The sequence below is a fragment of the Rhinolophus sinicus genome, chromosome 17 (genome assembly GCF_057876585.1).
Source record: "Rhinolophus sinicus isolate RSI-liver-muscle chromosome 17, RSI-T2T, whole genome shotgun sequence".
NCBI classification, from domain to species: Eukaryota; Metazoa; Chordata; class Mammalia; order Chiroptera; family Rhinolophidae; genus Rhinolophus; species Rhinolophus sinicus.
This window is the reverse complement of record NC_142517.1, coordinates 168,687,824-168,715,707: the sequence shown is the minus strand read 5'-3', so window position 1 is coordinate 168,715,707 and position 27,884 is coordinate 168,687,824. Positions and strand designations below refer to the sequence as shown.

At 40.0% G+C, this 27,884-nt stretch overlaps 1 long non-coding RNA gene across 1 annotated transcript in view; it reads left to right on the top strand.

The window, feature by feature from the left end:
* Positions 1 to 27,884, top strand: part of LOC141567711 (uncharacterized) — an 80,375-nt gene that overhangs the window by 38,772 nt on the left and 13,719 nt on the right. Inside the window, exon 3 of the long non-coding RNA XR_012490541.2 lies at positions 26,526 to 26,595. This is a non-coding gene — a long non-coding RNA (uncharacterized LOC141567711). The remainder of the gene's footprint in view (positions 1 to 26,525; positions 26,596 to 27,884) is intronic.

The window sequence follows — 27,884 nt, the reverse complement described above, 5'->3', positions numbered from 1 at the left end:
GAAATATCTGCGGTGACACTGAGACTAGCTCATTTCAAGCAAATCAGCCAATGGAAGGTTCAGTTGTAAAATTAGAATTTGAAACTATAGGGATGTAGCCTTTGAGATGCATTACATAGGAGCAGGTTTACTTTGCATAATTCTTTCACTACAATGCATTCCCCAGATAGGAGAAAACAGGCTCCAAGGGATAGGAGGCTTTTCCACAATCACATTTCTATTGCACAGCAGAGTAAGCATTTGGATAACAAGTCCAGTGCTCTTCTGTGTCAAAGACATCCTGAGAAAAGCAGACAGCGAAGGGGAAGGAAGTTTAGAGCTGGTCTGTTAATGAGCTCTCTGCACAGCCTCTTGCCCATGCCTGGGTGCAAGGAAGCGTTCTCTCCTCATTGATTTTCCTCAGTAGATCTTCCCACCTTGCTGATTCTTGCTGTTGAGTGAATTGGCTTCCTGATTATTGGCGATGTTTTTATTTCCTTGTGATTCCCTTTCCCCAATTTTCTATCCTGGTGTATTTTTTAATGCAACCACAATGGACGTCTACTTTGAGTCAACAACATTAGCCTACTTCTCCAGTATGGGATTAATGACCTTACAGAGAGGAACGCCTTACCTCATTCTCAAGACTCGGGAATTTTTCTGACCATTTTAATGCTTCTTTCCTCATACTATGTGACTAGTCTTAGAACCCTAGGCTTCACCTGCATATATTCTGATACTTCTAAAAAGGAGCCAAGAAGGGGTACTATCTATGGAGCACATAAATCCTACTGGAAGCCTTTGTCCTCACAGCAATCCTCTGTGACAAAAACAACAAAACTGATGACTACCTATCTTGAGTACTTACTGAGCCTGGTGCTATGCTAAGCTCTACACACCTCTTTGGTTATTTGTTAGCATAGCCCCGTCAAGGAGGAGTGATCACTCCCCTGGTAGAAGTGAGGAAACTGGCAGGGTGCATTACGTGAACTGCTTAATGAGGCCAGGAATGGTGAAGCTAGGATTCGAGCCCCAGCCTGAGTCACTGCATGTTCTTTTCATTGTGCTTTGTTCCTCCCATATTTTGTAATACTGTAATTTAGTTAGTGTGTGTGCCTTTTTTTTCCGGAAGAAATAAATCATTATTTATAGTTATTATTCTCTGACCCATAAAGTGTGGCTGTCCTGGGAATGTTAGAGCCAGAAGGAGCATTAGAAGGAACACCGAGTCTGATACGCATATTTTCTGGTCAGGAAACAGAAGTGCAGAGACATTAGGTGACTTGCAGAAGGTCTTGCAGTGAGTTGTATATGACCCTAAACTCTTGTTTTCCAAATTCTTATTCCAGTTTTTGTTTGTTTGTTTATTGTTAGGAACTGTAAAAAACCTAATTTACCAATCCTGAAAATTTAAATTTATAATGTTCTTTATACTCTCCCCTTTTCAACAATGAAACCCAGTGTTCTTCGAATGACAGTGTGAAAACTTTGAATTAGCAGTTTTCCACTAAAACTTCAGGGACTGAAAAAAAATCTATATACAGATAGAGTACCACTTTCAAAAGGTTAATGAAAAGTAATTTTGTTATCATCAGCAAACTGATGAAATCTAGACTATTTTTAAATGAACAATTCTTGGGCTTTAAAAGAAAACTTTATGGGGCGTCCGGTTAGCTCAGTTGGTTAGAGCACGATGCTCATAACACTAGGGTTGCTGGTTCAATCCCCACATGGGCCAGTGTGAGCTGCGCCCTCCACCACTGGATTGAAACAACTACTAGACTTGGAGCTGATGGGTCCTGGAAAAACACACTTAAATAATAAGTACATAAAAAGGAAAACCTTTATTTTATTACTAGTACATTTATAGCCTTAAAATTGTCCTATGAATACTTTCAGAAATGAATTAAGGTATCTGCTGTGATTTATAAAGCAAGAGATAAAGTGTGGCAAAATTTACTTCCCTGCTGTAATGCCCATTTCCCTCCCTGCAGCAGTAATAAGCTGGAATAGAATGGCATATTGACCAAAGAGCAGAAGGCCAACATGAACAGCACCAAAACAAAGGTACCAGATTAAATAGCGAATTAACATTCATTAGTGGTTCAGCCTTGATTTCCAAGTATGCTGCTATTTCTACCACATCATTATCAGGCAATAATTGCTATGTCAAAGAACATGGCAGGGGATGCTCTGTAGTTCTTGGTGTTCTGAGGGTAAATATGCCATAAAGAATTTAATAAGGGACTAAAAGGATTAAGTTTTGAAAAAAAACAGCTCATAAAAAAAGGATATGCGCAGGACCACACACATTTTCAAAATAGTATTGTTTATTATTCAGTGTTGCTCAGGCACGATATTAGAATGTTTACATGCCAAGAGCCAGAAAACTCAAAGGTTAAATCAATAGCTCGCTGCTATACTCAGCTTATCATGTGCCTGGTAACGGGAGTAGCAGAAGAGATGTTAAGTAGTTTCACTACCTACCCACCTACCAAAACACCTCTCTGCATTTCTACCTCCCCACTTGCTGTGTAGTGTGTGTAATTGTATGCGCAGCCCCACGGTCTGGGATTGACCCCATTTACTTTGAGGAGAACCACAAAACAGAAGTTATGCTATTATAAGACTGCTTACATTTTTAAAAGTTTGGTCGACTCAACTAGGAAGTCCCCAAAGCAATTTTTTTTTCTCCATGAATATGCCATATTTTTTTCATTTTGGGAAGTATTGTAATTTGTCTCTCTCAGGAAAGTAGCAAAATGTTGTATTTCTATGGATATGTGTGCCATTTTCTGGAGATATTAAAAAACAAATAATGGCAAGCCTTTTATTTCATAAGAACAGTATAGTGTCCTGACACCTGAGTCAAATACAGCATTATGTGGTCTGAAGTTTTCGAGAAATTGTGATCTTAGAATTTCACTTATTTGGATTAATTGCAGAACAAGAAGAGGCTCGTAGTATAAAGTAGTGTGGAGACTGAAGTAGAAAAAAATTAAAGCATGGCGTTTTAACTTTCTGGGAAAAGACATACATTAGCTGATACCTCAAAGCCTGACTCTCCCACCATAGAATCTATACCTGCCTACCCACAGCGACTCCCACCGATCTTCCCCTTCATGCTGTCACAGTGGAGGAAAGTTCCCTCCTCCTAAAGCCACCTTCTGCCACGTGTCCTGTGAATCCTATTTCCAACAACCTTCTTGGAACTTTGCACTATTGATTACCTCCTGTGTCTTCAAATGCATTCCCTTCAAACAATTCTTCCCCTCAACTTGTCCTTTCAACAGGATTTTAAACACACCTAATTCCTTTTCATCTTAACACACACACACACACACACTCACACAACTCTCTTATCCTAGTTTCCTTCATAGCCAAACTTTGTGAACCTTGCTTCCTCGATGTCCTCATTTCTCATTCACTCTCTTACTTTTAGAAAATATGTTAAATGATTTCAAGTATGTGCTATATATTTCTCAATCTGCTCCCATCTAAATCCCATTCTGCCTAAGCCACACCCTCTGAGGTCACCGGTGACCATCATGTCTCTAATGCCAATGGCCATGCTCAATCTGTATCCTATTTGACACCTCAGCATTCACCACAGGCAAGTAGTCCCTGCCCTGGCTGATGTGCACCCCCACCCACCCCCACCGGCTTTTCTCTGTCTTCACTGCTATTCCCTCCCAGGCTCTTTAGCATCGCTTCTTCCTCTGCCCCATGTTTAAATGCTGGAATGCTTCAGAGAACTGTGTGACGTGTTCCTCTTTTCTCTTTCATAACACTCACTTCCTCGGCAATCTCAACCACTCCGATGGATCACGTCCCGCTTGTGCACAGATAACGCCCAGCGTGTACCCAGCCCAAACCAAGATTCCAAAATCCAGAAGGGTCGCTCCAATTGGTGGTTCAGTATCTCCACTTAGATATGGCACAGACGACTGGAAGTCAACACGTCTAAGTCTGAACACATTTTCCCACCAAAATCTCCTCTCTGCCAGTGTTTCTTATTGAAAAGAACACGGCATTCTCCCTATGGTTCCTTCCAAAAACCAGGGAACAAGTTTGGACCAAAACACAGACAATAGCAAACCATTGGTTCAACATTTATTTAATGGGTGTATTAGTTTCCTAAGGCTATTGTAACAAATTACCACAAACTTGGTGGCTTAAAACAGAGGCAATGTGTTATCTTACCGTTCTGGAGGCTAGCTATCTGACATCAAGGTGTCAGCAGGGCCACACTTCCTGTGTCTTCCAGCTTCAGGTGGCCCCGGGCATTCCTTCTTGACTTGTGGCTTATAAGAGTCTGCGTCTGCCTTCACTCTACTCTTCTTACAGGGACACCAGTCATTGAATTTAGGGCCCATTCTAAATCCAAGATGATTGCATCTCAAAAGCCTTAACTAATTACATCTGCAATGACCCTGTTTCCAAATAAAGTCACATTTGGAAATTCTGGGTAGACATAAATCTTTGAGGACACAAATTCAGCTTACTATAGGGGTTGTGGAGAAGAACAAACTTCATAACTAAAAAAATAGAGACATTCAGTTATTAATTCACTTCCAGCAAGAAAATGTTCTGGAGGGAAATGACAAAAATCTTTTCACTTTTCTGCAGTTTTTGTTCTCCCCAATAATTATTTTTTTCTTTCTTTCTTTGCTGTAACTTAATCATTTATTGTTTGGTATATGAAAGCATTTTAAAATTCTGATAATTAGAAAAAAAATGTATTCCCAGTAAATGATTGTAAACCTAGTTGGTTTCAAGATTTTAACTGGTTGTAAAGGCTAATTTTCACCTGACTGACCTGAAAACATTTTCAGAGAAAGCTGGCACTAGTGGAGAGGGCATTTCTGTTTTTCAGTTTCCACTCATGGGCCCTGGGTAGTTCAGCACTGTACACACTGGGCCATAGTTATACTTTACTGACTTACCCAGTGGAGCTGCGATGCCTTTGAAAAATCAGCATTTTGACAGCTGTTCTGCTGGGCCTCCCACAAACCCTGTCTGTCCCAGGGCATCCTTGACACCTTCTTCCCCTCGACTCCCCACATCCGCTCAAGTCCACTGATTCTGCCTTCCAGACATCTCTCCAATCCAATCCCTCTCTACAGCTTCATGCCATAACCCTAGTCCAAGCCACCATCTTTGCCTGTGTGAACAATCTCAACAGAGTCCTAACTAATCGCCCCACATTAATCTTTCACAAAGCAACAGCAGAAACTTTTCTAAGTACCAATTTGATCATTTTACTCATCTATTTCAATGTCATCCAGATTCCCTTATTTTAGAGGCCAAATATTTTGACAAGGCCCTCACAGCATAATGACGTCTGGACTCTACAAAACTCTGTAGCTTCATTTCTCACCATGTTTGTTCTTTGACAATGTCAAACTCTCTCTACCCTACCTCAGGGCCTTTACATATGCTATTCCCTTCGTCTGATATTTTGCTTAAGATTTCAAAGCACAAGTTTTGAAATTAAGAAGACCAGCATTTGAGATCCTACTCTTTTTGTTTATGAGCTGGGCAACCTTTTGCCAGTTGTTAAACTTCTCTAAAGCCTCATTTTCTGCATCAACAAAATAGAAATGAAAGTAACATTCCCTGGATTGTTGTCAAGATCAAACAAGAAAATGGATTGAAATATTTTTCCAAGTTATATAGCACTAGTTATACAAATCCTAATTATAATCATTACAATTATTCTAATAGCACTCTCCAGTTGAAGGTCTTGAATCTCACTTTAAAGTACAACTTAAGGACAGGACAATATTAAACAGATAGATCTGTACCAATATGAAAGTGCTCTTGGAAAACTTTATTTCTCTTTTACTGACTGTCTGCTAACTATATGCCTATTATAATAATTTCTCAAGCATGTGTTTGTCAGTCTTTATTTGAGTCAAGGTCCAAATGAAAATTTTATTGCACATATGGAAAATAAGGTGATTCCTTATACAGTTTTGTGTGCATCAGGGTGACCAGTTCATCTTGGTTCACCCAGAACTTTCCTGGTTTTAGCACTCCAAGTTCTGTATTCTGGGGGCCCCCTCAGTTAGTTAATGTCACAAAATCATCAGCCCTAAAGTCTAGCCCAGAACAGGGCAGGGGCAAGGTCCACTGATCCAATGGCTACCACTAGAGCGGGAGGAGAGGCCTGCCACGGAGGTTCTTAGGAGAAAGGCAACCCCCCACCCGTGTCACACTCAGTCATGAGTTTTGATGTCCTGCCTGGCCAGAGCCTAAGGGATTTATAGCTCTGATGCTCAGTCATCTCCGTTCTCACCCACAGCCCTCTGCTCAGTCACCTCATAGACCCCAAATCACCATGTCTCCAACTCCTTCTGTCTTCCCTATGTCTTCCCTCTTCTGATGGCATCTCCCCTTTGAAAAAAATGAGTTTTCTTCCCTTACATCTGCCCTTTTTAGGGAAGCCACCTCAGTGATTGGCTAGTGATTTCCTGTCTCCATCCTGTTAACTGCTTACTGTTAAATCATCTCCCAAAGAAAAGAAAGTAAGCCTTTCGTTTAACATCTGTCTATGTGCCCCTCTTGGTAGGGCTCACATTATACGTTAAGTGAATTGCTGAGAGGCAAGTGGGAAGCATGACTACAAGGAGAACATCACGATGAATCCGAGGTCTATGTAACAGGGGGACCATTCTGTCGTCAGAGCACTTTTGTAGTGAAGATACAAGACTCTTCTGCTCCTTCTGGTCAGAAAAACCCTGGGCTGGGGTCCAAGTACTGATTTCCTTGACACTGAAATACGCTAGGGAGACCGAGTAGTAGCTTAGCAGGGCTGTGGGGTCACTGACTTAAACAGTACTATGCTATTGTCTTAGTTTCTTCCATTTTGTCAGAACTCAGCAGCAATTAATCTGATGCTATCTGTGGCTGCTGGAGCTTGTTTGCTTTAGTCCACAGCTTGAATCATCCCTTTGTTTATTTTGGTTCCTTTTAAAAGGCCTTCTTTGTGGTCTTAGGCACTGTAAGTAGATGGAGTGGAACTAGGAGTTAATGTGTAAAGTTTTTCATCTTTGGAGAGTTTCGTTTCAAACTAACTCTGGGTCACATGAGCACTGAGTTCAGTTTTTGTTTGGATAGAATGCTTCAGTTTGGAGAGAAAGAACAGGAAGTGGTACATTCCAGCCCCCAGGCAGCAGCTTCTGCTTGTCAAGCCTTTCTTGACAATAAGGTCACAGACATTTAGTAAGGGCAGCTCTGGGAAGTAATTTACAAATTATGCTAAGAGCAACAACAAAAAAAAAGGTTTATTATTAAACTCGAAATGATATGAGCACACCAGCTGAAACAAGGCTGTAAAATGAGTTTACCTCCAAGCCAAGTATCATGAGACTATGCCAATTAAAGAGAAAGACACTTTAAGTGGGAGGGAAACCAAGACCAGAATTAGAAGCATCCTCCCTGCAAATCAACTCCTTGGGCATAGACATGAAGGAGAAATAACTGCTGCCCAGGTTGTGAAGGTTGGCAGCTAGACGACACAGTGAAGAGCGGCTTTTATAAGGACATAGTGAAACATTCAAATTTCAGCCGTGAAGCAACCATGGAGGGAAAGAGCGACTGTGAGACAGCTACTGCTTTCTGAATAAGGAACAGACAAAGAAGCCAAAAAGCATGGCTGCAGCTATTACAGATGTAACCTGACAAATGCATGCATTCAGGCCAGAAAAAAACGACAGATCCCCTTCTGGTCTTTCCTGAAGTCTGGGATTAACAGTTTCTTAGCATTAAGGAACTGTTTCCTGTTTCTTTCATTCCATCTCTGAGGATGTCCCAGTATATAATCTATGTCATTCCTTCAATGGTGAGGAGACCCTGGATGGCCTGGCTGAACCCTGGATTGCCATTCTCATGAGCCCTGACCCCTATCCTGAATTCAGAAGACACAGTGATGACATTGGAGAGGAGACACAAATACTATCGAGTGTCACGATGATGATTTTGGGGTTAACCTGGCATGGTCCAATTGCTCATTTTTGCTAGATTACAGCCAGACTGTCAACATCTTCAAAGAGAAAAGCTGGTGGATAATGTACATTTGTATTGTAAGCATACTTCATCATCCTGAAACTCCACAAGGAATCTGCAGTAACCTGAATCATGCATTCTAACCAGGCCAAGAGATCATTCATTGGGTAAAAATGAAAACTGTCAAGTTCATTACAAAACTCAGCTGCTTGGGAAATGAATGATCTCTTATTTAAAAAGAGATCATTTTTTTAAACAAGAAGGGATAGTCTGTCAAACGACACCATTTGTAGACTCAAAATTACCCAGGTCGCCCTTCAGTCACTGAGCTCAAAAGATGGGAGCCTATTCTTAAAGGCTAACAATCTCCATCTAGTCTCCCAGCGCGTTGCTTTGTTATTAGTAATGCCATTTGTGTTTGAGCTAGGAGGAAATCCAATGTCAAATGAAAGAGGTTTCTCCTTTTCATGAATTAGCCTTTCTTTTGCCATGCCATCAAAAAAGTGAGGACACTGCTAATTTCCCAAATCTTTTCCAGGCTGGCAACAAATGATTCAAGTAAATCACTGAATGCCTTTATCTCTGCATGACTCATGCTGATGAGAGCCAGCTTTATGGGTTTGCAGCCCAGCTAAGTTCTCACTGCTTCCTTTGTCTTTTTATATAGCACTGCTAGGTTAGTTAAGTGAATTCAAAAGTTGTTTTTGAACTATACAACTTGTTATTAATTATATCCCATAAATTTTTATCTGCCTACTTGATTGAAACTAAGTATTATGCTGATATGATATTTTCTTTGCAATCTGAAATGTAATCTTGACATAATTCTGGAAAATAACTCTATGGTATGTCCCCATAATAAAGAACATCTGTTTCATTCTTAAAAGGGAAAAGATATAAGCTCATTTCTCATCTCTAACTGAAATTTTTAAAGATTGTAATATGCAGGAAACTTCAATTAATCATATTTTAATCTAATATTTTAATATTTTAGAAGATAATATATACATAAGATGAACTTGATAAAGTGGTGAAGGAGGGATTTAGCCAGATGTTTTTATTAAAATAAAATGAATAAACTCCAAAACATTTTCTCAAACTAGGTAAAAATCATCTCTGTCCTTATTAGAAAAGAAAAAAAAATTAATTTCATATTCAAAGTGTGTGTCTCCTTTTATTAGGAAGAGTCAAAGGTTTGGAACTTTCAAGTTGGAGCTCCTAATTAGCAACATTTGTTTCCTAGCAGTATTTGTCTCCTAATTCAAGACTTCCTTCCTCTGAGTGAGTTTCAGAAGAGGTAAGGATCATGCAGACTTTGAAATCATACAGAATTTTCAAATGGTCTTAATGATCGATGTAATCTCAAGTAATTTTCCTCATGTGTTTGATAAAATCATGTTTCATGAATAAACAAGCGATGTGAAGTTAGTACTCCTCCAATCCTTTCATTTCTTAGATCAAAATCAAGTGTAACTGAAAAGCCATAAAGATAAGCACTATCAACTCGTTAAGCTGTCATCACAGACACAGGGACTGACTAACCCAAACAGGTTATGTGGCCCATGACAGCAAGAGCTAGTTCTCATCTTTTTGTGTGTGAATAAAAATGCTGTCACTTATATCTTAAAATAAATAACAAATATTAACATTTAATTATTGCTGACACTGGTCAAGGTCTTGCATTTAAGACTCTGATAGTAATAAATGTACTCTTCCCTCAAGAATTGGAAATGACACATCCAACACTTTCAATGTATACTTTATTAAAGCTAAAAACATCCAAAATGGCTGTAAGAGTCAAATTGAACAGGCTATGTGTTAGCAAAGCTAACAAGACCTTTTAGAGTGCTTAAGCTAAGACAAAAACACACTTATGTTTCATCTAAGGTCAGGCAGGCACTTACCAATTGTATAACCTCAAGCAAATTACTTCTGCCCTCTGAGCCTTGGTTTCCACATACTAAAAATGGGATAATGGATCTTATTTCAGAATGATATTTTACAGGTTCAGTAAGAGAACACATAGAAAGCATTTGCTACACTATTGATAAGTAGTAGGCATCTAAGTTGCTGGTAGAACTCTCTTTTTGTTGGAACCCAATACAATTAATGAGAACTTGCTTCATTATCCTGGTTGGTGTTCTCAAACTAAGTAGTTGTCCAAAATAGAAATAAATTGCTTCTGGTAATACATGATTCACATAGGAGAGCTAATGAAAAGTCATCAGGACTGGCATCATACCATTCAGAGTTCTCCAGTGCTTATGAGACCCAGGACGGTTTTGTGTGCTACTGCTACCTCTTCAGGCTGTGAAACAAGGAATTCACTTAAACTGCCCTGCTTTTCATATGCTCCAGCTTCTTTGCATAAACTGGATTTTATTGACCTAAGTCAACCATGTAGTACTGGGAGCAGCATAAGATTAAACAGATGCACTAATGAGAAAAAAAGTAACATGAGATGACAACACTTTAGTCACTGAGGTTCTGCAAAACAGGATGTTCTTTCCACACCACCTCTTCCTCTCATTCACTGGGGATGACGAGTTACAGTACTTGGTGCTTGGCAATTATCATCTCAGAAGGAACTTGGCATATCCATGTACCAGAGGTGTGTGTGGAGCTTGTTTTTCTTTCTCTCTCTCTCTCTCTCTCTCTCTCTCTCTCTCTCTCTCTCTCTCTCTCTCTTTCTCTCTCTGTCTCTGTCTCTGTCTCTTTTTCCCACAGGTATCTAGGATTCTAGCAGAGACCATATAACTTTATATCTTAAATCCTTTGAAGGGACTAATTATGTGAAAAGGAAGAGTTAAAAGTTACAAGAACTGTTATAAAAATTCTTTAAAAGAGCTGTAATTGTTAAGGTATCTTAAATAGATAGCACGTGGGAAGAAACAAAGAAACCGAAACGATCTAGCAATGATAAATCAAAAGATGCTGATACCTAAGAGCCTGAGGTAAGGCACACTTCAATATCCAATTGATACTTGACCTTCATGCAGCCAATAAACATTTACTAAGTGGCTATTATGTGCAAGGTCCTATGGAAGCCACATGGAATACACTGATATGAAACAGCCTGACTTTAGAGCCTGCAGTGGTAAAGAGAGACACATTCAACATTAATAACTTTGTAGTAGAGTGAAGCACAGTAATATTCGTGGCCATAGAGTTAAATGACCACTAAAGAAGGGTGTATAATCTTGTTTTGGAGGTAGTGCAGAAGGATTCCTGGCAGATGTAATACCATATCTAAGCCTTAAAGGGTGAGTAGAAGTTAGCCACTGGTCACAAAGGAAGGAAAGGTCATTCTAAGAGTAAGACTCCACATGAAAAAGAGTCTGAGACGTGGACACGCAGGGAAAAATAAACAAGTCAATATTGAAGCTTAGAGTGTGGCAGAGAGGGGAGAGAAAGAAGAGTGGGGTGCAGCTTGTGGAAGATCTTACTTTCATAGTAAGAAGCTTAAATGCTATCCTGTAGGGCATATAGGGAAGTATAGATGATGAAGAGTTGAAGAGATTTAAGCAAGGGAGCAATTGCCTCACATTTGCATTTGAGTTATAGCCTTCAGGTAGTATTGTAGAGGATAAATCTGGGGGAGAGAAACAATCAGAGGAAGATAGAACGATCAGAAAACTGTGGCATTCATCCAGAAAGAGGTAATAAAGACTATACCTGAGGTCGTGGTCGGTGGTAGGAATGGAGAAAAGGCATTCATTAAAGAAGTGTCTGGAGGCAAATCTAGCCATTCTAGACAAGTGATAAGATAAGGGATATAAAATGAACTTCTGGATTTCTAATTTGGGTGATTGAAACTTTGATGAAGACACTAAAGGGAAGAGAATAAGAGGAGCCAATGGCAGAGAAAAGACAAAATTCAACACAGTCAGTTCCATTTGAGGCCAATGAACTATGTAGGCAACCATGAAACAAGAAACTGGATGTGGAAATCTAAAACTTGAAGGAGAGCTGAGACTAGATGTATATGTGGGAGTCGTTAGCAAATAGGTATTTGTTTAATCAAAATGGAGAATTTTACTGAAGTGGAGCTTATAGAGTGAGAAAAGCAGCTTATGGAGGACATAAGCTGGGGCTATGGCAACATTTATTGTGTTGGTGGAAAAAGAGCTGCCAGGATGAGATACAAAATAGCCAGAGAGATGTAGTTTCATGGATCTTATGGGTAAAGAGAGTTTCAAGAAATAAATGTAGTGGCACCAACTGCAGCAGAGGCTCAGCAAGATAAGAACTGACAGCATCCGTTGGATTTATCCATTAGTAAGGAATCAGTGACTGAGGAGAGCTGAGGCATCCAAGTGATGAAACGGGAGGTCAGAGGCAGAGGGTTGAGGATCAGTGGGAAGGAAGCAAGTGGAGGACCTTCTTTGGAGAAGTATCAGTTGGTGATGGTACCATAGGAAAACTGAGGGAAAAGTAGATATTTGCCTACTGGTTGTTAAAAAAAGAAAGAAAAGAAAAGAAAAGAAAAGAAAAGAAAAGAAAAGAAAAGAAAAGAAAGAAAGGAGGGAAGGGAAGGGAAGGGAAGGGAAGGGAAGGGAAGGGAAGGGAAGGGAAGGGAAGGGAAGGGAAGGGAAGGGAAGGGAAGAAGGAAAGGGAAGGAAAGGGAAGGAAAGGGAAGGAAAGGGAAGGAAAGGGAGAGAGAGAGAGAGAGAGAGAGAGAGAGAGAGAGAGAGAGAGAGAGAGAGAGAGAGAAAGAGAGAGAGAGAGAGAGAGAGGAAGGAAGAAAGGAAGGAAGGAAGGAAGGAAGGAAGGAAGGAAGGAAGGAAGGAAGGAAGGAAGGAAGGGATTCACTTGAGCACATTCATAAATTTATTTTTTTTCTGATTAGTTCATTTGTTTATTTTTTTCTTTAGATTCCACATATAAGTGAGATCATATAGTATTTGTCTTTCTCCGACTGACTTATTTCACTTAGCATGATGTTCTCTAGGTCCATCCATATCATTGCAAATGGTAAGATTTCATTCTTCTTTATACCTGAGTAATACTCCATTGTATAAATGTAGCACAGTTTCTTAATCCAGTCGTCTATCGATGGACATTTCAGTTGTTTCCAGGTCTTGGCTATTGTGTACAGCACTGCAATAAACATAGGGGTGCATACATTTTTTGTCAAATTAGTGCTTTGGATTTCTCTGGATAGATAGCTAGGAGTAGAATTGCTGGGTCATAAGGTAGTTCCATTTTCAGTTTTTTGAGATGCCTCCACACTGATTTCCATAGTGGCTGCTCCAATCTGCAATTCCACCAACCGTGCACAAGGGTTCCCTTTTCTCCACGAGCACATTCATAGATTGAAAGGAACATAGAAAGATCCATTTTCTTTGATAAATAAGATCAAAGATATTATGGATTAATAAAATCTGAAAGCACTTTAAAAACTCATTTAAGACCATAATTCCTTTTCCACAAATCTTTCATCTATATGCCTAGCGGCCTTCAGTTCGGACTGAGTGTGCTTTTCCTGACTTTTTCAGCCAACATTTCTGCTGGCACCACTAATAAGCCATGAATACAAGCAACATAATGAAGAAGGAAATAGAAGTGGGGAAACAAGGCCCTCAAAAAGTCAGACTGGAAAATCACCTTCTGCAGAGGTCCAGGCTGGCTGGTCACACACCGAGTGGTGCCAAGTTGGCTGTGCTCCTTTGAAATGTATCCAAGCTACAATCTCAAATGTTAAACACTGCAGAACCCTAAAAAGGCGTATGCTATAAAATATGGCTTGGTCCACTTACAGGATTATTATTTTCCAGAGAGAGGCCATGGTATCTGTAAGTGGTGGCATGAAAGCAATTATTTAATTATCTCATTTCCCAGCAGAAGATGGCATCTAACAATTACTGTTTGGCTGCATACCTTTTAGTGTCATCCCTTCTCTGTGAACACCCAGGGTGGTGAAATCAAGGGTGTTCTGAAAACACTCTTGGGTGTGTTGTACTGTCTTTGGCTGGCCCAGGAGCTCTGCCCAGTTTCAGGTGGCAGACTCCTCTTGATAATGACTGTGATGGCAATACCAGGGCAAAATCAACACAGAAAGTAAAACTTAATTGTTGCTGCTTATCGAATCTATTTAACATGTTTTGCATAATTATTTTAAAATAAACCCTAAGGACTTCTCGCATTTGGGACACACAGTTGAAGCAGAAAAACTTTATTGGATATATTTTTGTAAGCTGTTTTAAAATTCTTTTGGGAAAAAAGATAGAATATCCACAAATTTTAAAAAACCCAATACTACTCTGGTGTGGATACCGAAATCAATCCATGACAAATTCAGTGACAAATCAAAATATAATTAGCAAACTAAAAAGAATACATTCCGTAAGGCTGGTAATGTTTTCCTGGTGGTTTCTGGAAGTAAATGGCAGTACTTAGATCTCTTCTTTGTTTTTGAAAGATGGTTCTAAAGAGTAAGGATCCTAGCCAGAGTGGTGAAGGTGAATTTAGACCCAGTGAAGACCCACACTAAAGCATACCTATGAGCATCAACAACGATTCTCTTTGTAGTTTACTCACCTGTCTAAACCTCTATCCAGTTATACTAGGAATTTCACCAGGCACCCTAGTTTCCTTCCTCATGCTTCCCCCAAAAAGTCCACTCAACTACTGTTCAGTCACCCTAATATAGCCTGAAATTCACCCGGATTTCTAGGAAATCATGATTGATGTATAAATCAACAAGTTCTTTTTACCTCAAACCCTCAAGGCCCCTGAGAAAAGCCTCAGGGTGAACCAAATGAGAAACAATTCAGTTGCTTCCTAGACGCTCAATACGGTTGAGTTGAGGTGGAAGCTGCACCTCTTTTGAGGTTCTGAGCCACTAGTTTCATAGCTGAGAATGGTAGCAGAGGTCCAGAATAGCTCAGTGAAATACAAGACACTTGTTAAAAGCTTTCAAAAGCTCATTCCTGGGAATGTAATGTTCGCTGTATTCAAGTTCTGGGTTATCTGTATCCAAGATAACAAACAATTTTTAACACTCAGAATAATGTATAATACTTAAGCTTAAATTTTAAATATGATCTGGACTGTTAAAAACAAACTATCTTTTCCAGTACTGAGATGGTACCTTTTTGGAAATCAGTGAACATTTTTCTCAGTTTCTAGAGTCTAGTGATACATTGTTTGGTACATAGGAGGTGCTAAATTAAAACATTTTAAAATCACAAAATTAAGTAGAAATGTTCTTGCCTAAAGTCAGAGAAAACTAGAAAACAAAGGACCATTATTAAAAGTTTTCTTTGGGAAGGTAAGAGAAGAGTGGAACATTTTCTTGAATATCCTTTTTTTTGAGAATAAATCTTGACCTGGGGGAAAAACATAAAACATTACATTTAAAAAAGTCTAAGTTGGGATTCCTAACCTTTATATTAAGGGCCTGTATTGTGCTAAATGCATTGCCTGGACCAATGTACCAGAGTCTACAGCTTACACGCTAAATAATTAATAGGTCATGTGGTGTGAATGTGTGCACACGCACACACACACACACACACACACACACACACACACACACACACACAGCTAGCTCCTGCATGTTATAGACTTGCCAAATCATTCTAATCAGTGATCTACTCCCACTCTAGTGACCATCTGGCCCTTCTCTTCTCTAAGCTGCTAGCTCATGCTTATTCTGCCACGATTCCAGGGACACCTCTCCTCCCAACCATCGTCCTCAAATCTAAGTCAAGATTATCATTTCCCTGATAGAAAGACTGAATTAGCACAGGAGAGACTATATCACTGACTGAATTTGTAGGATTTATTATTATTATTATTATTTTATTATTATTTAAAGCACTCGGAACCAATTGAATAACACATAACAGAAAGAAAGTTCTGGTCTTTGTTCACACTATTTCTAAAAATGTGAAATGTCACTATGGTGCCAAACCATACAATGACTAACCAAGGAGAAGCAATAAAACATGACAGATCTTATGGGATTAGGTATCAGTGAAAGCCTAAAGGCCTTGTTCGGTACGTGCCCACAGCCGTCTTGCCATCCATCACCTGTGCCCGTCAGGGAAGACCCGCACAGACACTGACAACATCAAAGTGTTTTTCAGAAAGAACACCTTTATTATTTAAGGAATACTACTATAGTCTTCCACATTTAAAAGTGATAAGAGGTAAGAATAAACACTAAGAACTTCAGTGGCTCCCCTCAACGCTCCAACTATGTATTATTTTCACAAAGCCATTTTTAATCCAAGCCTGTTGATGCCTTAAAGAAATAGCATGACTGCAGCAATCGTGTCATTGTCCGTTTCAACTGAGAGACTTTGATGTTTGAGCCCCCAAACTTCCTTGTATCTAGAGGGGTAAGAAACCTAGTGGTTTCAAATAGGAAGATATTTTTATGTTGCTGCCTAGAAACTTGATAGAGCGGAAGCTTTTAGAGTACGGATGATGGCCTTTTTCTTTGCCTCCTCACAGAACTTAAGACAAGGTATTTCACTCTATTAGACCTTAATTATCTCCTCCCCTAAAGAGAGATATTTGTATCTTCTCCCTCTGGTAAATAGCTTAGAGGTCATTAGATAACCAGTTGAAAAGATGTCATGATATATCTTTTAGAGACATAAAGCCTATGGCTCATTTCTAACAGACTTTGCTTCTTCCTCCTCCTGGGTGGCCTGGCTTCCTTGAAAACATCAGAAGAGAGGAATTAGTTGAATAATGAAGGCAACATAAAAAAAACTTCCACTCCCGCCCTTCCCATTAAACTGTGACTCATTTTCCAAATGTGGTATAGTTGCTTCCTCTGGAAGTTTAATGTCACATGCAGATTGCTCCCTTAGGTAGCAGACCTAGTACTGTGGACAACACAAGTATATAAATAGTATAATTATAGCATGCTTTATGTCACACCAAAGGATGCGACAAAGTTATTCACACAAGGTCTGATGGCATTATTAGCTATCAATAAAAGAATAAAACTAACTCTGGTTTAAAGTATCATTTTCTGACAAATCTAAACTTTAAAATAGAGGAAAGGGATCGAGGGGAGAAAGGCTTAAGTTTGAGAAGAAACGTAACAACAGCATCACCCTATGAAACTCTTTGGAAAGGAAAGCATTTTCTTACGTCATAACACTCAAATACAGTAATCTGGCTAGATTCAAATCTTAACTCCTCCTTAACCTCAGAGTTGTGAGAACTGAGAGAACGAAGCACTTAGCACATTAACTGTTAGCAGTACCTAACGGCAGTAATAAAGGCAAACTCATTTTATGTTGATGGTGCTGTGTTTAACGAGCATATAGTAAGTGCTTGGTAGCTATTATAGATAAGAGAGGACTCAGCTGTTGTTTACAAGTACTGTAATGTCTGCAGCAAACTTATTTTATTCTCACATTGGATGTGAAGTGCCAGAGCATTGAAGCTAGTGAAAAGGAACTACAAAGACGCAAGAGGCAAAATAGGTGAAAAATGATAAGAAATAAGTCCTTATGAAAGGCACAGATATTAATTCTTGGCCTCAAGGAATCTCGGTGGTGGGAGGGAGTTTAATAGTCATGTCAATTAATTCCTCCCTCCTTAAACCTGAGGCTGCACTGTGGGTTATGCTTACCTAGAGATCAAGGCAAACAATGGGTCTTAAACTCTCCAATGGCTGTTCTCACAGATCCATACTTGTGAGAGTGCACGTATCTATTAATAGAAAAATGAGCGATTCTCCTCTATGTAGGCCTTTTATTGGGTCACTGTCAACAAAGCACTTGAAATAAACAGAGCATATGAAATCCCCTTCACTATGGCTGGACTTTAGTGCTGGTGGTTAAACCAAAGAAATGACTTTCTGTGCATTTTGCTTCTATTTTATACTTTCCACATGGCAATATTATTGTAACTCTTTCAGAAGCACTTAATATTAATCACTGTCAATGCATTTCCAACCGATGCCTACTAGACAAAAATCCTACCCAGGCATCAATTCGCAGAATATTTTGTTGAGCTATTTGCCCATGTCTGAACACCTGATCTAATTTCTTGCCTTTTATCGAAGCACGGTCTCCACAGACCCACCAGCTCATTACATGTGAGACACACAGAGAAGGCTTGTTGGTGATCTGCGGCAGGACCCGTGCCTCTTCCCAGCACAAACTCTTGGCTTCCTCCTGCCGCACCCCCGAACCGCCCACTCTTTCCTGCGCCCCAGGAGGGCACCCCTGCATGCGATCCCACAGGGCGCCTACTTGTCACAGCAACTTGGAGTCAAGAAAACAACTAGGAGGCATCAAGGTGTTAAAGTGCCAAGGCTTGTCTCTGTCCTCTCCTCCCACGCTGAGGCTGGGAAAGGGAACCCGGTGCCTTGACGTTCCCAGGGGACATGATGCACGTGTCGCGCTGTTGCCTGGGATCGCAGCCTAAAGGCAGACCTGGCTTTGTGCAGGGTTTCAGGCAGAGCCCTATGGCCGCAGCCTTTTTTCTGCACATCCTGAGCACCCTGTAACTAGAAAAGCCTGGAGGTTAGTCCTGGGAAACGACAGAAGTCACTAATAAAAGGAGCTTGCCTGTCAGTGAGTCTAATTGTTAATCGCTTTCAAGGGGTTAGGCCCTCCTAGTCGTCTTTGTCCCGCTGTCTTGAGGGGATAATGTTGCTATTCTTTTCATTAGGCGATCAAGGCCGTGCTTTCTACTGTCCCCTTTTGATTAGCCACACTTGGTACGCACTGAACCTTCTCCTGTGCCCTCAGAGTCCCAAGTTGCCAAACCAATGTCAGCAGAACAGGGCATGCCATTGTAGCCACTAAAGGCGCAGAAATGGACTATCAAATGTCTGTTTCTGTGCGTATTTTCAGGGTCTTCCATACCCTACAGATTCCTAAGGAAGAGCTACCCATCGTCTTTTTTTGAAGCTCGTCATTACTTTAATGAGTGACATTCCCCCCTTGCCCTTTTATCAGCTGTCACTCTCCAGGTTTAGGAAGCTCTGTATTCAAAGGCAAATTTCTGATATGAAGGCAGTTGTTTTCATTTAAGACTTTGATTCACGTACAATAATTTTTAAAAGTTGAGGAAAGATGAAATAATCTTACTTTAAATGTCATTCTTTAAAAGTTTCCTTTACAGTATGTTTCCTCCCCCAAACTTGCCCTATGTTGGCTTATAAACACCAGGTTAAATCCTTGCCTGAAAAAGCTCCTAATGGACTTCCTGATCTTCTGAAAGGCCATGCTGAAACCCTAACCTCTACGGGGCCCCACACTGTCCTTCACCATCCAGTGCACACAGCCTAGAAGAGTCTTTGAGAGCACAGCCACACTGAAACAGGGAAAGAGGGTACAATTGCCCCACCTAAATTAGGCAAACGAGATCTTGCTGTAGCTCTTTTTTATTTTTTCTTTCTTTTCTTGATCGTTTGCATAATTGCAGTACTCTTCTGATTCACTTTGCCAGTGGAGACTTGGCTGCTAGCCCCGTCAATTGCTTCCATACAAATCTGGAAGTCTAAAAGTAAAGCATGTTGCGCCACTTAGACTAAAATCCATGCTAATCCACTGTTGGACCAAAGGAGGACTTCCTCAAGACACATAAAACCAGTGCCTGTCTATCACTTTGGTATCTGATCCTTAGAGAAAAGTTTGGTTGACTGCCCTTCTTCTGGCTGAGATAGACATGAAGCCTTAACATTCTCATTCAGGCTGTGTTGTTCTCTTGTGGTAGTTGCAAAATAGACTGGGGTGGGGGCAGGTGGTGAAAGATGAGGGGAACAAAGCTTCATTACTCTTACCCAATCAGCCCCTGCCCACCAACGGGAGGTCAGGAGAGTACAGAGAAGCAAAACTCACCTCCACCAGGAAAAAAAGAGAGGTGTATATGTTGGCTGAGGAACACGCACTCTGTTGTATGTTAGTGATTGCTCAGTTTGTTTATATGGTAACTCATTTAAGCTGCCGCTCTTTGTTCTTTAGAGAAGATAGGCCGTCCAGCAGAGCAAATCTTTGTTTCTTATGAGCTCATCTGCTTCTGCCGTCGGCACGCCACACCTGTAATTATAATTATGGCCCAGTGCTTGGGATGCTGTAATCCTTTCTAATGAAACCAACTGAGAGTTCACAGTTCCTTAGCAAAGAGAGAATGCCTGAATTGATAGAATCCATGTCGTTAGTCCCTTTCATTGGTTATTCTGGCTGCACTTAGCCTCCTATTAAGATTCAGGTGGTTAAATTTTTCAGTAATATGTAGGCATTTTTGCATTTTCAAGGGAACTGTGATGTTAATAAACTGTAACTGGGACACTCTGAACAAGCTTAACAAGGTGAGGCTTTCTGAAGAAAACAGCTAACACCGAGAGATATAAGAATGGGTGAAGTCAGCACCTCAGGTTTTATATTGAGGAAGGAAAGAGAATCCCTATAGCATCACTAAGTAAACTCCTAAGACAGGGTGTCGGGAAATCATCACATGTTGACTATTTATTTTGACCACATCTTTCTTAGGAGATGGGTATATTTCAACACTAACAGACCCAGTGTGTTGCTAAAATAGTCTACATTATGAATAGTCCACCAGTAAGTAGGAGCAGCCTGATGGTTTTACACATTCACTGTCCTTTAGATGAAAAAATTTAACACAGAACTTTTTTGTTTCAATTAGACTGGGACTCGGGGACATGCAGGCCTTGTTCTAAAGTAACAGAGTTCTTTTTTTTTTTTTTTTTTTTTGTTTCTGAAGAGGCATTGTTTGTCTTAGATATAATGTTCTTTCCTAGATACTTGATAAGAAAAGGAATTTGTGATTACTGGGTTTATATGCAGTTTGCAGTTATAACCTGTTTTTTTCTTCCAGCCTCAAAATAGGAGGAGTGGGGTTTTTATCCATGTAAAGCAGATAAGATTTTTTTTTTCCCTCTAACAAGGTTTCATTTCTAAAATATGAGCCCAAATATTACAGGCTTCAATTGGTCTGTTGTATTTCAGTCAGACAAAGAATTTAGTCAACTGCAGTGGCATTTCAGCATTTTAACACTGTTGCAAATTACTGGATGTACCATGAGATTTTTCTCTTGTGTATCAAATAAAATTTAACTTGGGAAAATAGAAGAAAGAAACTCTAGTACAAGGATAATGCATTTAATTTTTCAGTAGGCCCATATTCATCTTATGCATTTAGATAGAATGAGTCCATATATACACATATGAAAAGTTGCTTTTAATGAGGAAGTATCCCAAAATTTTACAATCAGCAATCAACATGCTGCAAACAGGGGCTCTCAAAAAGTGGTCCCTGGATGGATAGATAGCATCAGCATTACTTGGGAACTTGTTAGAAATGCACACTTTCAGGTCACACTTGAGACCTACCTGTTCAGAAACTCTGAGGCTGGAGTTCTGCGAGCTGTATGTTAATAAGCCCTTCAAATAATTCTATTGCCCACTCAAATTCGAGAACCATTGGTTTAGATAAGTACAGCCTCCTCTCTAACCTGCTTGCCTCCAGGGTTGCTTCCCACGAATTATTCTCCACTGTCTCCAGAATGTCTGAAAAAAAGTGATCTAATTATGCCACCCTCTTCCTTAACACTCTTTCCCAACTCCCCCGTTGCTGTTGGGTCAAGACAGTCACGGTATTCAGAGTTCCCCACCCACTGGTCCCTGATTAGCACTGCAGTTCCATCTTTCCCCTGATCACTCCACCCCCTCCCACCTGCCAGCCCACATGCAGGCAAAAGTGCACATACAACCTGCACACCTGCACAGCTCCAGCCATTCTGAGCTCCTGACAGTTCAGCAGCTACTCGAGCGTCTTCGTCTGATTCCTAGGCTCTGTCCATTGTTCCTCCTCCTGAAGTGCCCTTTCTCCTTCCTTCCTGCCCTCTCCTTCCCACCTCTCCTTATCTGGATAACTTGTTCTCATCCTTCCAGGATTCATATTGGTTCTCACTCATCTTCAGGAAGCTTTGCCTGAACACTTCCACCCATGTCGAGGCTAGGTTCCTTTTGTAGGTGTTACCACAGAATGTTCTGTATATGCACTTCCATCATTGCACTCACCACCCAGAATTACAGAATTGCAATGACTTTCTTATCTTTTTCCCCCTGACTGAACTATGAGCTTTTAGATGGGAATGACTATCTCTTACTGTCTTGATATCCCAACATCTAGTATAGGGCTTGGTTCATAATGAGCATTGAATAAATCTGCATTGAATGAATGATTCCCTTGCTACTATAGATGAACAGAATTGGGTTCAGAGAGGAACTGTGACGTGACAAATCTGTGTTGTAGGAATTAACACCCCAACCCCCTGTTGCCCAATCCAGTGTTTGTGCCATTAAATCATCCTGTTTTTCAGACCCAAGGAAAAATTCACCTCAGGTGTTCTGTGTGTCAGCTGTTCTACCCTAGAGAGAGAACTGGGACTAGGCAGCCCTTTGGGTTCCATTTACAACAATTTTAATGACTTGATTATGATTTGGTGATGAGATATCCTAGGAAAGGTGATGACCCCATACCAAGACGGAGTGACAGTGTTACTTTCCAAATCCTCTATCGTACACAGGCCATCTGTTGACTGCACGGTACAGGGTTCCTCAGATCCCAGCTAGAAGCCAGGGCTCTACTGGCTTGAAAGATCTAATGAAGTGGCCACACCAGGAAGGGCACTTTACATACTGGGTGAAAATGTGGGCTCTGGGCTCAGACTAATGGCTCAAACCTCACCCCCTGTGCTAACTACTCTGACATGTAAGCTTCAGCTCCTTCGTCTACGAAATACAAATACGGGAGAAGGTGCTTCTTAGCTCAGGGCACTGGTGTGGAGACTAAAGAAAAGTCATCAATTCACAGTGTTTAGCACAGTGGCATACATAATGTGCTTGATAAACATGAGCAAAATTAAAACTGCTAAGATATTGAGAAATTTAGCGACCAGTTTCAGCAGAGACCAGACACACACAAAAGTTGAAATTCAAGCTAATGTCTTCCTTAGGCTAAAGTTTCACTAAAGGGCATGGTTTTTCAATATGTGTTATTTGGAAAATGTTTATCGAGCAATAGAGATGCTATGATCAAGTTCAGATTCAAAAAATTCAACACTAACATAGTGGCACTTTATTGTTTTCCAGCTTTATTGAGGTATAATTGACAAAGAAAATTGTAAGATATTTAAAGTGTACATCATGGTGCTTCGATAGATGTATACATTGTGAAAGGATTCCCATCATCTAGTTAGTTAACACATCCATTACCTCACGTTTTTATCTTTTGTGCATGTGTGAGAAAACATTTAAACTCTATGCTCTTAGCAAATTTCAAATATACAGTACAACACTATCAACCGTGATTTACATTACATCCTCAGACCTTTTTCATCTTATAGCTGAAAGTTTGTACCCTTTTACCAACCTCTCCCTATTATCCTCGTTCCGTAGTCCCTGGCAGCCACCACTTTTCTATGCTCTGTTTCTACGAGTTTGACTTTTTTCAGATTCCACATATTCGTGATCCCACGCAGTATTTGGCTTTGTCTGTCTTATTTCACTTAGTGTAATACCCCCATAGGGTACTTCAAAGTAAGTTGCTTGTTAAAGGGAAACATTGGGCATTTAAAATTTTTCTCCCTTTTTTTTCCTTCGAATAAATTGAACACACTGTTACCATCATGGACTTAAAACATCCACAGGATTTTTTTCAGTGTACAATTGGTATGCACAGGTTTGAGTGAGAGAGGATACGGCAGATTTTTCCAATTAAGGTTCGAACCCTTCATGCTTCTTGATTCGTGGTCAGCTTCCAATCTTACGCTGCCTTCTCTAGAATGATCAAAGCATTAAGCCTCTGCTGAATTCAGTGGGAACACTATGCCCAGCAGCGCTTCATGACGAAGAGTGAGGAAAGGGACAGCCCTTCAATGAAGAAAGGAGTTTTCAATTGTCCTTAGATGGTGGCATTAGGAATGTTATAAAAAGGAGGGAACTGATGAACCAGGCCTATAAATATGGATCTCAATTGGCCCTTGTATACAGAGGCCCTTGTTGGAGATGATACTCTGCTTGTTTTATTCTCCAGTGGCTTTCAAAGAGAGTGCATACTCTGCTCGAGAAGGGTCCGAAAACCCACTGCTTTCATTAAAATTAACATCTTAATGTTGGTGTTGGGAGAGACACGGTCACTGCATAATTAAAAAGACTCCAAACCACTTTCTAATAATGAACAGATGGCCAATTTGATTACAAAATTGTCAAACACTTGTTGACTATGCCTCATTCTGGATGCTATATGTAGGGCTTAGATACAAATCAGTCAAATGCATGCTCTTTATTAAGTTTGCATTCTCAAATACAAAAGTTTAGCTCCAGTACTTACTAGCTGGGAGGTATTATTTAGCTTCTCTAAGCCTCAGCTTCCTGACCTGAAGATCTATAAAATTGTACCTCTTACTTAGAGTCAGAGGATGAAGTGAGATCATCACTGTGGAGGGAAGCATATTGCCTGGCTCATAGGGTTCAGTGAACATCAACTATGTAGATAATTGTAATCTAAACCCAGTGTACCGAATCTATCATGCGAGGAGATTCTGTGGGAGAATCTAATGGTTCCTATTCTATCTTATGGCCTGCAAGTAGTTAAAAATGTGGATACACACACACACACACACACACACACACACACACACACACACACACCTGTCCTTATTAAAACTCCAGTGAAGCTCAGAGCCAGCAGCTGGCATGATGAGGGCTGGAATTCTCTTCATCCTGGAAGTTCCATGACACATTTTGGAGACAGATATGTCTGAGCTCAGCTAAGATGGGGCAGCGATGAATATTCTGTGAAACATACTCAGCCCTTGAGAGAAGAATAACTGAAAATATTTGTCTGTGTTTTCACTCTTCTTTCACTTGCAGCCCTTAAGAACACAGCTTGGTCCTCCATCTCCCCACTTGCCTGGCTTTTAACTTCCTGCACCTTTTTTGTCGACCACACACCCGATCCTGCTTGCCACTCTCTCTGGATCTGTGCTCTTGCTCTTCTCCCACTCAGCTTTCCAAGTTCCTCCTTCCTGTCTCCTTCTCATGTTTTACCTTATACAAGTATATCCCTCCCATCCCACTGTCAGCACCTTCTTTCTGAGTAGCACTACTGCTCAAGTTTTTGAAGAAAGCTAAGTATTTCATGTATTGCATGTTTTGCATCCATTGAATTGATTTGGCCAATGATACTGTCATCGGTGTGTTGCTCTGGGTTGACTCAGAGTCGGAGAGAAGCCAAACAGCAGTTAACTCAGCTCTCGGTAGAGTAGGGGGCTTTCGGGGGCACCATTTAGAATAAAATTATGAACTTAGAGGTGATATTATTGAAGTCTATGAAATAATGAAAAATAATAGCAGATTAAAATAGACTTGTTCGTTCTGTCCTGGAATTTGAGAATTAATGAGTTTTCTTGGCGCCTGAAGGGGATAGGCTTAATAAAACTAAAGGAGGCATAACATTGTAAGCTTATGTAACAAATTCCCCTGCAGGGCTCTACCAACTAGAAATGAAAATCATTTAAGAAGGGATTGGATATGCTATAACTGGTAGGTCATATTAAATTAACCTTTTTTTGACCAACCTCCATGCTGTTCTCAAGGTCAAATGACAAATTACCTTTTCTTCAGAGTCACATTATTAGCTCTGGGAATACACGGAACCCTGAATTTTCCATTTCATGCATCTCTCTGGAAATATAAAATATTGTGAATCCAGAGTTATAGGGTGTAAATGTGACTTCAGGTAGAATAATGAAAGGATAGAGTGTAAAGGCAGAGGTGTGTAATCTCAGTTATTGTCATCATTACTCTGTAGAAGCCACTCGACTTGTCTCATCATGCCAAAAAGCTTCATGCTTCACTTTCTATCTCTGAAAGTCATGACTGATGATTGTTGGGCCACATTCACTCAAGAAAAGTCTTCATTCTGTAATGTAGGAATGACTGCAAAATGACAGTGTACACCAGTGTGTCAAATTCAAGGCATGATCTCTAATCAAGGTGACAGCAGTTCCATAGCTGACACATTTGCAGGTAAATACATCTTCACATGTGGACTGTAGTGAGTTTTTTCTCTTATATACACATGCTTTCAAATACCCCAAGCCAGAGGAGGATCTCACAGTGACTTTTAGTTTATAATCATCATTTTTAAAATCAACACTTCTTATATATAGACTTAAAAAAACAAAACACTAGAGTCAGTATTTAGGAAGTTAGGTGAGATTCTGTTGTTTGATTTCTTTTTTCTTCCTCATGCCCAGTAACACTAGACAAGTATATTCATGGATAGACAGAAAAGCTGAAGTAGGAATTTAGCAGATTATTAAAATTAGTTGCTATTTTAGAAGTTTATTAGACCTCAGAAATTTCTGTTTATTAATTGTAATTTCCCCCTTTGAAAGTATCAAAATTGACATTTGTTTTGTTTTTGTTTTTGTTTTGTTTTTAACTACAAATGGCCTATTTGAGTATCTGGCTTTTCCCCCCAGAATAAATTAACTACAGTTGTTTTGAATTTTTTGTCAGAAAGTACAGAACAAACAGACCATCAGAAACATGGAAAGCTCCTTAACAAACCCTGGATGACATGGACATGGTAAGGAACTTGAAACTTTATTGGATTTATTTAGTGACTTTCTCCAAAAAGCTAGGGTACAGTTGTGACTATGTTTATTTGAAAGATACAAAATTGTGAGATAAATAGATACTTCTTGTCTTTTAGGAATCATAGAGTTAGATACAATTTCTTTTTTTCCTTCTATATATTTAATTGAGACTACTGTAAAATCCTTTTTCATAAAGATCTAAATAAAATCGCAAAATGTAACAAGAGGAAACAAGATTTATAACTTGTGCCCAGGAAAAAAGAATTGTCCCTCCCTCTCAGGAAAAAGCAACCCCTTCAAATGAAACATGAGCCATGCCACGGTCAACAAATTAGGACCATGTCTAGCAAGGAGGAAAAGCAAGGTAACGAGGTCTGGATGGCAACACCCCATTTTTACCTCCACACATTTTCCTGCCTTGGAAGACTATACAAAAGTGTAAATCCACCCTAAGGATATGTTAAGGCTTTGGAGAGTTCCAGCAACCCACTTTATAGGCTTATAAATTGAACTCAGCATTTGAATTTGGGGTTATGGCATGCAGCACACCTCTGTGTCTGGCTTACAAGTTTGGTTAGTCCTTTTGAGTAAAAGTAGGGAGATGGGGGAAAGACAGCTGTCACAAAAGTAGCTATAATTTTGATAGATGTTTGATCAGAGCCTAAATTCTCCATAAAAACATTTGTTTTCCAAATACCTGGGGCAGTGGAGCCAAAAAAAGCCTCCTCAGAGCAATGATGAGGTTCATTGTTTCCACAATTCTGCAACATTCCGCATAGTAAGGTGCTTAGAAGGTTTCATCTTAAAGTCGTGGGACATGGAAGCCATTTCAGCAACAGTACAAAGAAGCCAAAGTGAACGTCTTGTCTGAGGTTCCTCAACCTAATCGAGGGGTTATGCTGGGTTTTTTTTTTTTTTTTTTTTGGATTCTTTCCCCTGAACTATTATAGAGTTGACTTCAATTGCCCTGTAGACCATCTTCCTAATGCCTGTGTCTTCACCTGCTTTCTGACTCAAGGGTTCTATTCTGGGGGTGTCACCTTTCTTCCTACTTCAAAATTGTGTTTTTGGTCTTACTGCTACACTAAAGAGAAGTGGAACAAGTTTCTAAGCAGTCAAAGAACTAAATCTTACCTGTTCTGTCACAAGTATTCTTCCCGGGTTTCAAAAATAACACTAGTGATTCCAATAAATTACACACAAAATTAAAACCAAGCCAAACCAAACCAGACCACAAACCGAAAGCAATACATTTATATGTGTTTATTATTAATAAGTT